This window comes from Artemia franciscana, chromosome 15 (assembly GCF_032884065.1).
Source record: "Artemia franciscana chromosome 15, ASM3288406v1, whole genome shotgun sequence".
In the NCBI taxonomy this organism is placed as follows: Eukaryota; Metazoa; Arthropoda; class Branchiopoda; order Anostraca; family Artemiidae; genus Artemia; species Artemia franciscana.
This window is the reverse complement of record NC_088877.1, coordinates 21,832,574-21,844,652: the sequence shown is the minus strand read 5'-3', so window position 1 is coordinate 21,844,652 and position 12,079 is coordinate 21,832,574. Positions and strand designations below refer to the sequence as shown.

At 36.8% G+C, this 12,079-nt stretch overlaps 1 long non-coding RNA gene across 1 annotated transcript in view; it reads left to right on the top strand.

Annotated features, from left to right (window-relative positions):
• Positions 1-2,080: 2,080 nt before the first annotated feature.
• LOC136036183 (uncharacterized) overlaps positions 2,081-12,079 on the top strand; it is a 75,405-nt gene continuing 65,406 nt past the window's right edge. The window contains exon 1 of the long non-coding RNA XR_010619657.1: positions 2,081-2,365. This is a non-coding gene — a long non-coding RNA (uncharacterized LOC136036183). The remainder of the gene's footprint in view (positions 2,366-12,079) is intronic.

The following is a 12,079-nucleotide window of genomic DNA, read 5'->3' as shown; positions in this document are numbered from 1 at the left end:
AAGGGTGCATTGTAATGCCAAAACATATGAACTCTCATTGAGCCTTTAGATAAATACAAAAATAATTCTAAAAAAGGGAATGGATGTAGAAATTGATATTTATTCCCACTTGATTTCTGAGAATATTTCTTATCTACGCCGTTATTATAAAAAATTATTAGAAGCATTAAACCTCAAAATTGAATGGATGTAGAAATCGATATTTATTCCCACTTGATTTCTGAGAATATTTCTTATCTACGCCGTTATTATAAAAAATTATTAGAAGCATTAAACCTCAAAATTAGCATAATTTATTCCTTAAAGGAGAAGGACTGTCGATTTCTCATCCTCGTCCTCCCCCTCCTGATGGTAAAAACTTCGGAGGATGTCCATTCGATCGGAAATTAAGAGCTCGAGCCCTAGTCCAGAAATGCCGGCTCCCATCTGCTGAAAGAATCGACAAGTAACATTAATAAAAATTCACTTAGAGGGAAGATTCTAGATGGACGGGCAGGACAAAAAAACAACTGTTAAGTGATCTTTCCTCTTTCTTCCCTTCTCAAGAAGTGACCTTTCCTCTTTCTTCTTCTCTCAGCTGATTACAGCGAGCTGAACGCTTGAGTTTTTTCAGGCCGCCTTGATAAGCGGAAGCGCTTCTCAGAAGCACCTTTCTGAATTCTCCTCGAAACAAGGCAAGTGCCAGCATGTGTAAAAGATAGTCAGTCAATGACATCAAAACAAACCTCGCCCTTCAGTTAGTTTTTGGGCAAGATACAGCCAATAGCACTGCCTATTTGAAGAGAGAAGTGGGATCATGTGTTATTTATTTATGTTTTCTGTTCACCAAGACACTTCGTATGGAAGGAGTTGTCACACGAACTTCGGAGGGGCTCATTCGCTTAGAAATTAGAAGTTCTAGGGCCCTTTCCAATACTCAAAGTAATTGGAGGGAAAGCAGCCCCCCCCCCAAGAATCTTGTTCCACCAAGGACATCCAACAGAAATTTTGAGGTAGCGATTTTATCCAGCATAGCCGAACCAAAAACTATACCTTAGCAGATAGCTCCCCCTCGCAAAGCCCCTGGGGTAAGGGCTATAAGTTATGCTTTTCGCTCATTGTCTACACATAATAATTTCTATTGAGAAAGGGGGGCATGTTTGATCCTTGGTGTCCAAAAAGGCGGAGGGTATTAAGGTGGAGCTTTCTACTATTACTACTACCACTATTACTACTACCAACTATTACTACTACCACTACTATTACACTAATTGCTACAACTATGAATAGTACTAAAACTCAAAGACATGATTAAGCTGAAACTTTCAGTGCATATTGAGTGGGATGTTGAACCAATCAGAAGGTACTATATACATACTACTATTACCAATTCTACTGCCAACACTACTACTACTAAGGCTGAGTGTATTAAGTTGAAATGTGCAGGATTTGTCAAAAAGGATGTAGAATTAGAATAGAATACACTATTCGCATGCAGGCTGTCAAAAGAGCGTGCCAGCAATATCTCAGGAACGGCTTATAGCATTAAATTGAAGCTTCAAGGCCATGTTTAACAAATAACAAGGGTCTATGTGCATTATATCACTACTATTACTAGCAGTAATACTACTGCTACTAGTAACACTATTGCTATGGCTCATGGTACTAAGATACAACTTTGAAAAACACACGATGTGACTAAATCAACAACATGTGCATGCAGGTTATCAAAAGTCTGTTTCAACACTATCTCAGAAACGACTTAGAGCAATAGGTTCCAAACTATCAGGGCATGATGCGGGGATGTTGAACTAACCAAATAGGCACTAGGTGGATACTACTACTTCTGCCTCTAATACTACTACCATTACCTCTGCTCCTACTACTACTACAAGTGCTACAACTAGTACTATTGCCAATGCTAAGAGTACTAGGGTAAAACTTTCAGGGAATGGTGAGGGTTGTGCTGAACTAGATTAAAACACACTTTATGTATGCAGGCTGTCAAAACGGCACGTCAGCAATATCTCAGGAACAGCTTAGAGTATTAAGTTGAAGCTTTCAAGGCATTTTGAGGGGAGTGTTGATCTAAATCAAAACAAACTAGGTACATGCGGGATATCAAAGGGGTTGTATCAGCAATATCCCAGCAAAGAAAGTGCATCCGAGTTGTCAAAATGGTATAGATACAATATCTCAGGAATAGAATATTAAATTTTATTTTTTAGCGAAAGTTGAGGAGGGCATAAAACTAAATCAAAAGGTACTATGTGAATCCAAAATGCCAAAAGTTAGGGTGTGCGATATCCGAGGAATAGCTGGGAGTGTTACATTGGAACTTTCAGGGCATGTTATTGGGGATACTGATCTTCATCAGAACTTCAAGGTATGTTTTTTGGGGATATTAAACTAAATCAAAAGACAGGCACGGGTGGGAAATAGATCTAAATAAAAATGAACTATGTACATTCAAGGTCGTCAACAGGGTATATCTGCGATATCTCAGGAAAAGTTAAAGGAATTAAGTTGAAACTTTCAGGGTATGTGGAGGGAGAGGGTTGATTAATATTGGTATGTACATAAGATTGTAACATGACAGAGGTTAGGATTCCGTCAGCCCTATAAAATCGCCCAAATTATGCATATTTTCAACCCATATATTTGAATATTTTTCTCCGTACCTATCAGTCCGAAGCATTTGGCACAACTATTCTTAACAATTGTTGCAAAATTTTGTCCAACATATAAATAGTAAGCTAAAATCGGATTCTTATAGAAAAAAAAAAACATTTTGAAATTTAGTTCCTTAGCCAATGAAAAAGACTATATTTTTTCCACAAAAATAGCTTTTCTGGAGAAAATTAAATAACTAAATTAAACCAAAGATGAGCAGAAATAGTCACATATTTCTCAAGTGTAAAACTAAAACTACCTTAAATCACTGTCAATAAGTAAATAAAACCTAAAATGAATAAAAAGTACAATAAATAAACAGGTCAAATTCAAAACGAGCAGAAACTACCACAAAGAGCACTAGACCTAACGCCCCCCTGCGACTTCAAAAGTCCAGAACATAATTTACGCTTTACTGAAAACAAAATACATTTGGAACATTACATCTTTTTTTTACAAAAACAGACAGCTGAGAAATAAAAGCAAAGTTCACAAAAATTTTATTTTCAATAAACTGCAAATTATGTTCTGGTCTTTAGAGGGTACAGGGGCGTCAACCTTACTCCTCTTTGTGACTGCTCATTTTGATTTTCAGTTTTTTAATATAATTTCTGTCCATTTTGGGTTTCATCTATTTATTGAAAGCTATTTATTAGTAGTGATTCCTCAACAAATTTGATGACATGGTACTCTTTTCATCCTTCAATGACTTAAGATGACGAAGAAGTTTAACAGTGATCCCCTTAGGGCAAGCTACAGGTTCAAGTTACATAATAGGGAATGCTTTTTAAGAGATGCAGGTGTTAATTACGTAATATGGAGGTTTTTTAAACGATGCATGAGTTTAATTAAAAAACCTGCGAGGGCCACGCAAAAACCTTCAGAGTCCCTGCCAAATCATGTTTACTTTTGTTTCTACGTAATAGGGTTTGTTTACTTCAGGATTCCTTTGACTGTTATGGACTAGGGTAGGTTTTATTTACTTTTGGTGTTACGCAGTAGAGTTTCTTTACTTTAGGTTTTATTTGGTTGTTACGTAATTGGGGTTGACGCAATCTCGTGTGAAATGCTAGACTTCAAGGGCCCATGGGGAATCTGCCTTTTAGCTGAGGAGGGCACACATGTGGCATGTTACGTTATGACGATGTACACGTGGGTGTTACGTAATACTTTAAGAGATTTTTTCTCTTTCAAGGCATTTTTCTTCGAGATTTCATTTTCTTTCTATGTATTTTTCTTTTTTTTCTCAGAGAACCTTTATATACCAAAGATTTTTGTCCCCATTAGGACTCGAAAGAGATTTCACCCCAATAGAATGGAGTGCCTGCTTGTTAAGTAATACTTTTGAGAAATTATCAGATAAAGTTGGGGATTGTTCTTAGTGTATTTTTAATAATAGAGTATTTTACTCTATTGGAACTTCAATGTTCCAACGCGTTTTCCAACATTTTAGGCCCCCCCCCACTCCCCCCAATGTCACCCGATCCAATCGGGATTTAAAATAAAGCTCTGAAACACGATATCCTTCCAAACATCAAATTTCATTCAGATCTGATCACTCCTTCGTAAGTTAAAAATACCTCATTTTTCTATTTTTTTAGAATTAACCTGCCCCCCAAATCCCCCAAAAAGAGCGGATCCGTTCAGGTTATGTCAATCACGTATCTAGGACGTATGATTATTTTTCCCACCAAGTTTCATCCCGATCCCTCTACTCTAAGCGTTTTCCAAGATTTTAGGTTTCCCCTCCCAACTCCCCACAATGTCACCGGATCCAGTCAGGATTTAAAATAAGAGCTATGAGACACAATATCCTTCCAAACATCAAATTTTATTAAGACCCGATAACCCGTTCGTTAAAAATACCTCATTTTAATACCTCAGTTAAAAATACCTTACTTTTTCTAATTTTTCCGATTTCACCGTCCCCCCACTCTCCCCTCAGATGGTAGAATCGGGGAAACAACAATTTCTAATTTAATCTGGTCTGGTTCGTGATACGCCTGACAAATTTCATCATCCTAGCTTACCTGGAAGTGCCTACAGTAGCAAAACCGGGACAGACAGACCGACAGAATTTGCGATCGATATATGTCACTTGGTAGATACCAAGCGCCATAAATTATAAAAAATCATGAAATCACAGAAAAAAGCAATTAAAACTTAACAAACGGAAAACACAAAACGTGAAAAAGGCTGAGATAGGATAAAATATAAGCGGAAAAACAACCGTAAATTAAAGAAAGGCAGGAGTCCTAACAACCACTTAAGTTCCAGGAAGGAGGGTTATTATTAGATGTAAATTTAAGGCATATTGAGTTATTTCTGAGAGATTTTAATGAGAATGCCCCGTTCCTTTGAGCCGAGACTGTGCATTCATGATTGACAAGAGAACATTTGAACAATACTCCTTTTCGTATTTTTCATAGTCTCATTAGAGGTAAATTTTACACACATTGAGAGATATTTTTGAGAGTTTTTAATGAAAATGTCCCGTTTCTTTAACTGAGTGTTAGATTTCAGTCCCCCTCCACCAAAAATTTTTGACACCTCCCACCTTAACTTTCAGTTGTAGAACATGTTAGTGTAAGGCAGTCCACGCCACCGCGGAAAACTATGGATGAAAGACAACACCCCCTGGCTAGCATTAATACATATATGGCATTTTCCTACAAGAATATCCGTTTACACTAGGATTGATCGTTTAAACTTAATGAAAAATCCCCAATAGCGTTTCTTCTGATGACTCCTGGCTATTTTGGACAACGTGCCACAGTCTACCAGCTCGATGACACCCTCTGATGCGCATTATCACATCTAAGGGTTTACCCCGCAAAAGACTAAAAAGGACCATTATTTTTATTTGAACAGTGGAAACTTGACATTTCGTTATATTGCGATGTTCCACGGCAATTCCAGCCTATGACACTCAACGGATGACAAACGGCACCTTCTGGGAACCATTATCACACATGGAATTTTTCTCCAAAATAATCCATTTACACTAGAATCAATCATTTAAAATTGATGAAAAATCTCCAATAACGTTTCTTCTGATGACTCCTACCATCCCCATGAGTCTACCAGCCCCATGGCACCTTCTGGCACACATTATCACTCCTAAGAGTTATTCAACCCATTTTCTGACAAAATCCTATGATAAACTAAAATCACCATTGTTTTGATTTGAACAGCTGAAATCTGTTATTTCACTGCTAGATTAAGATGTTCTATGGCGATTCCCAGCCCATGACACTCAATCGCTGAAACACAGCGCCCTATGGCAACAATTACCACACATATGGCATTTTTCTCCAAAAATACCCCGTTTACACTAGAATCGACCGTTTAAACTTAATGAAAATTCCCCAGCAACGTTTCATATGACTCCTGGCAATTGAGGCCAGTGTGACACGATCTAACATCCTGATAACACCCTCTTGTGCACATTATCACACTTAAGGGCTTTTTCTTGCAAAAATAAATAAAAATGACCATTATTTTTATTTGAACAGCGAAAAGTTGACAATTCATTGTTAAATTGCATTGTTGGGCCGACACACGGTACCCTCTGGCAAGTATTATTACGCATATGACATAACTTAATGAAAAACGTTTAAATTTAATGAGAAATCCTCATTAGCGTTTCGTCTGATGACTCCTGGCAATTCCCAGCCTGTGACACTCAATGGCTGACACAAGGCACTCACTACACGTTGTATATGACCCAAAAATGGAATATATGACACCTAAAGAGAAAACATAATAAAGTATTTTATGATATGAATTCAAAACATTCATAGGAAGTTTTTCCTATAACTATTTTCTTGTTTTGAACAAGTTTAAATCATTCTCTGAGAAAACATCTCTAAAATTGTCTAATATGGACTTTTTTTAATGTTTGGAACAGGTTTATATCATTCTCTAAGAAAACATCTTTAAATATTCTCTAAAAAGGACTATTTTCCAATGTCTTGAATTAGTTTATATCCTTCTCTAAGAAAACATCTGTAATATTTCTAAGAAGGACTATTGTTTGAACATACCCTATGTTTTGAACAACTTTATATCATTCTCTAAGAAAACATCTCTAAAAATTCTCTAAAAAGGACTATTTTTCTAGTTTTTAACAAGTTTAAAGCATTCTCAAAGAAAACACGTCTACAAATTCTCCCAAAATTCTGCTCATATCTCTCTGATTTTGGAAAAGACACCTGCTAACTCATCTAAGATTCTAGTAAACCCCTTATGAGCTCGTTAGTAGTACATATATCTCTGAAATTTCCTTTTCTTGCCTCTCTGACTTTTGAATAAATATTCTAAACGTTGGAGTTGTTAGCAGACCCTGCAAATAATGGAAACATAAGAAAGTAATGCAATACAATATTTTTATTAGAATAATCTCATGTGGAATATCATCATAAAAATGTATACTTTAAATCCATCTCATAAAATTCTTCATTACGTTTTCTCTTGAGATGTTACATATTCCATTTTGGGGTCATACACAACGTGTGATAATGCTTTCCAGAGGGTGCCGTGTGTCAGCCATTGAATGTAATAGACTCAGAGGACCAGGAGCCATCAGAAGAAACGCTAATGGGGATTTTTCATTGAGTTTAGATGATTGATTCTAGTGTAACAGATGTTTTTGGAGTAAAATGCCCGAAAAATGCCATGTGTAATAATACTTGCCAAAGGGTTCCGTGTGTCAAATATTGAGTGTCACAGGCCGGGAATTGTCACGGCAAATCAAAATCTAACAATGAATTGGCAAGTTTACGCGATTCAAGTAGAAGCAATGGCCGATTTTGGTTTATAGTTATTTTTTAGGGAAAAAGCCCTTGGGTGTGATAATGTGCACCAGAGGGTGTCATCGGGCTGGTAGATTGTGCCACCCTGGCCTAAATTGCCAGGAGTTATCAGAAGAGATGTTATAGGGGATTTTTTGTTAAGTTTAAAAGATCGATTAATGGGTATTTTTGGAGGAAAATGTCCGAAAAATACCAGATGTGTGATAATGGTTACCAGAGAGCACCCGTGTATCAGCCATTTAGATTCAAGGGCTGGGAATCACCATGAAACATCGCAATCTACCAATGAAATGGCAAGTTTCCCCTGTTCAAATAAAACAATGGTCAATTTTAGTTTATCAAGCTATTTTGTGAAGGAGAAGGTTCAAAAACCCTTAGGTGTGACAATGTTTGCCAGAGGGTATTATCTGGTTGGTAGTGCCACGCCGGCCTTAATTGCTAAGAATCATCAGAAGAAACGTTACAGGAGATTAGAGACTTTTCATTAATTTTAAATGATTGACCCTAGGGTAAATGGATATTTTTGGAGAAAACTGCCCGAAAAACGCCATATGTGTGATAATGGTTTCCAGAGAGTGGCTTGTCTCAGCCATTGAGTGTCGTAGGCTGGAAATTGCCATGGGACATCGCAATCTAACAATGAAATGGCAAGTTCCCGCTATTCAAATAAAAACAATGGTATTTTTTAGCTTACAAAATTATTTTTGCGGGGAAAATCACTGGGTGTAATAGTGTGCCCCAGAAGGTGTCGTCGGGCTAGTAGATTAGGCCACGCTGGCCTCATTTGCCAGGGGTCATCAGAAGAAACATAATTCAGGATTTTCATTAAGTTTAGATTCTAGAGGAAACGGATACATTTGGAGGAAAATGTTCGAAAACATACCATAATTATGGTAGTGGTACGTCCCATGTGTTAGCCATTGAGTGTCATGGGCTGGAAACCACCACGGAACATCGAAATCTAAAAATGAAATGGCAAGTTTCCGCTGTTGAAATAAAAAACAATGGTCACTTTTAGTTTATATAACTAATATAATAAGTTATAAACTAAACTTATAAACTAATAAGTTATATAAATATATAGTTTATATATTTTGTGGGGGAAAGGTTGAAAAACTCCTTAGGTGTGATAACGTGCACCAGAGGGTGTCATGGGGCTGGTAGATTGTGCCACACAATTGCCAGGAGTCATCAGAAGAAACGTTATTGAGGATTTTTCATTAAGCTTAAATGATTAAGTCTATTGTAATCGGATATTTTTCGAGAAAACTGTCCGAAAAACGCCATGTGTGATAATGGTTGCCAGAGAGTGTCGTGTGTCAGCCATTGAGTGTCATACGCTGGGAATTGCCATGAAACATCGGAATCTATCAAAGAAATGGCAAGTTTCCGCTGTTCAAACACAATGGTCATTATTAGTTTATAAAGTTATTTTTGCAGGAAAAAGCCCCTAGGTGTGATAATGTGCACTAGAGGGTGTTATCGGGCTGGTAGATAGTGCCACGCTGGCCTCAATCGTCAGATGTCATCAGAAGAAACATTATTGGAGATTTCTCATTAAATTTAACCGATCAGGCAAATGGCTGAAAAACACTATATGTTTAATAATGCTTGCCAGAGACTACTGTGTGTCATCCATAGATTGGCGCGGTGGCGTAAATTGCCTTGGACTAGCATGTTCTACAGCTTAAAGTTAAGGTGGGAGGTCCTAAAAGAATTTTTTCGGCGGAGAGGGACTGAAATCTATATCTCAGTCAAAGAAACGGGGCATTTTCGTTAAAAGAGTCAAAAATGTCTCTTAATGTGGGTTAGATTTACCTCTATTGAGATTATGGGAAATACGAAGAAGAATATTATTCAAATGTGTCCTTGTCAATCATGAATAAATAGTCTTTGCTCAAAGAAACGAGGCAGTTTCGTTAAAACCTCTCAGAAATAACTCTTAATACAGCTTAAATTTGCGTCTAATAACAACCCCCCTGGAACTGGTTGCTAGGACCCCGCCTTTCTTTAATTCACGCTTGTTTTTTGCTGATATTTTATCCTATATCAGCTTTTTCCACGAATTATTTTTTCTGTTTGTTAAGTTTTAATTGCTTTTTTCTGTGATTTCATGATCTTTATAATGTTTTTTAAAATAAAAAGCCTTCGTTCTTTAGATTTATTCTTCCATGATAAAACTTCAATACGTAATCATTTATTAGGTATGCTCGTTCAAGGTTGCCTCTTATATAAGTGTAAAATTCTGTGTAGAGAAGAGGAAAGATAGACATTTGATCGTATATGAATGGGTATTATATTCTATCCATAATGATGCCCTCGCTTTTATTTTATCTCTGATAGCACATTCAAGTTCCAATAAAGTAAAAGACTCTATTACTAAAATAAGCGCTAAAATAATCCCCAATATTATCTGATAATACATTTTAAAGCATTACTTAACAAGGAGGTGCACATCAGATGAAATCAATTTCTAGTAATTGATTTTCTCCCCTACACGTCAATTATTGCAGACGTAGGGAGCATGTAATTCATGGCTTAATCGTAACGTTTCCGTTAGAAAATATTCCCCAAATAATAACATTAGAAAGGGTTTTTTGGTCCAGACGTCTAGCGCTACATTCCCTTCAGATGAAATCTCTTTCGAATCCAAACGGGGGCAAAAATTTTAGGAATATAAAGGTTCCAAGAGAAATAAGGCATTGAAAGAAAATGAAATCTCGAAGAAAAAAACGCCTGGAGAAAAAATCTTTTAAAGTATTACATAACACGCACGTGTACATCGTCGTTACGTAACATCCCAGTTGTGTGTGTGCCCTCCTCAGTTACAAGCGGGGATTCCCCACAGGCCCCCGAAGTCTAGCATGTCACGCGAGATTACCTTATCCTTAACATAAGTTAACATTCCCCTATTACATAGCAACCAAAGAAATCCTGAAAAATGTCTCCAAGAAATATTTCTTAAAAAACACCTTCAAATGTCTTCAAAAACGTCTTGAAGAAACAATTGTCTTATAAAACGTGTTGAAGAACAATGTCTTAAAAAACGTCTTGGAACGTCTTGAAGAAAAGTGTCTTGAAACGTCTTAAAGAAAAATGTCTTAGAAAACATCTTGAAATGTCATGAAAAACATCTCGAAGAAAAACTTCTTGGAATGTCTTGAAAAAACGTCTTGAACAAAATGTCTTTAAGAAAAATGTCTTCAATAACTTCCCCGCTTGACTAGTGGACTCTAAGGCGTCCTATTATGTGGCAACCAAAAGTAAACAATCCCTGATATTATTCAAAAACCAAAAATAAAAAAATACTATTACGAAGAACCAAAGAAAACCTCAAGTAAACAAACCCTATTACGTAACAACTAAAAGTAAACGAACCCTATTACGTAATTGACATATGTATCGCTTAGAAAACCCACCCTATCACGCAACAATCAAAGAAATCCTTAAGTAAACAAAACCTATTACGTAGCAACCAAAAGTAAAGGTGATTTGGCAGAGACCCTAAAGGCTTTTCCCAGGCCCTCGCAGGTTTTTTAAGAAATTAACAAATACATCGTTTACAAAAACCCTCTCTATTGCGCAATCAACAGCTGCATCTATCAGAAAACATTTCCTATTACGTAACAAGCACCAGCACCTTGCCCTGAGGGGGATTGCCGTTAAACTTCTTCGTCATTTTAACTCATTAAAGGAAGAAAAGAGTAGCGGCTATGGCTGTCAACAAATTCGAGCGAGTAGCGAGTAAAGTAGCGAGGCATCGCTACTTTTATGGTAATTGTACGCGTGAAAAATTATTTGACTGTATTTCCGCTCGTCTTTGGCTTAATGCAGTTCTAAATGTTTCTTTGAAAAACATCTTTTGTGGAATTTTCCTTTCTAATTAATAACAAGAAATGGGAATAAGTCTGTGCAAACATAATATCATGGTTTTTTAATGTTGAATGGCCAAAATATCTCTATATATTTAAACGGAAGACAACTTCTCGTTTACCCTCCTAAAAATTGGGCGATTGATTTAGCGCAATGACTAAGTTACTTGGTTCAAGCATAAGTCCGTTAAAACAGAATTAGCTGTAGTATCAATTGCACTACGTTGCAACTGTTATAAACAGCCTAGGAAGCACCCTACCAAAATTCATTTTGTCGGAGTAAGGGGATTTCATCGTACAAATATATTTGTGAAGTTTCTCTTCTATCTATTTTCAAATTTCTGAAGCAACCCAAAAACAGGAAGTGAACCAAAATATTGCTTTTGTCACATGAAAAGGTGCTTGAGAAATGACTAAACTGATAAAAAGTACAACGTTATAATATACGATACACGAACCAATCTCCAGCGCGTTGCGCTTTTAATATCCTTGATTCACTTTCATGACACCATTAGGGGGAAGTTTTTGATTGCTTTTTGAGGGAAGTTTTTGATTGCTGGAAAATAGTGATGCACTCAGGATGGTATTTAGACCTTGTTCAATCACTGAATCCTTCACTCTCCTTGAACTATGACACAGCGCGAAATACCACTGTAAGACTGGTTTCTATTCGGCAGACGTTCACTTTCCTTGATCACATGGTACTGAGCCCTTAGTCAAGCCCTCGGCGCTGTCAGGGTG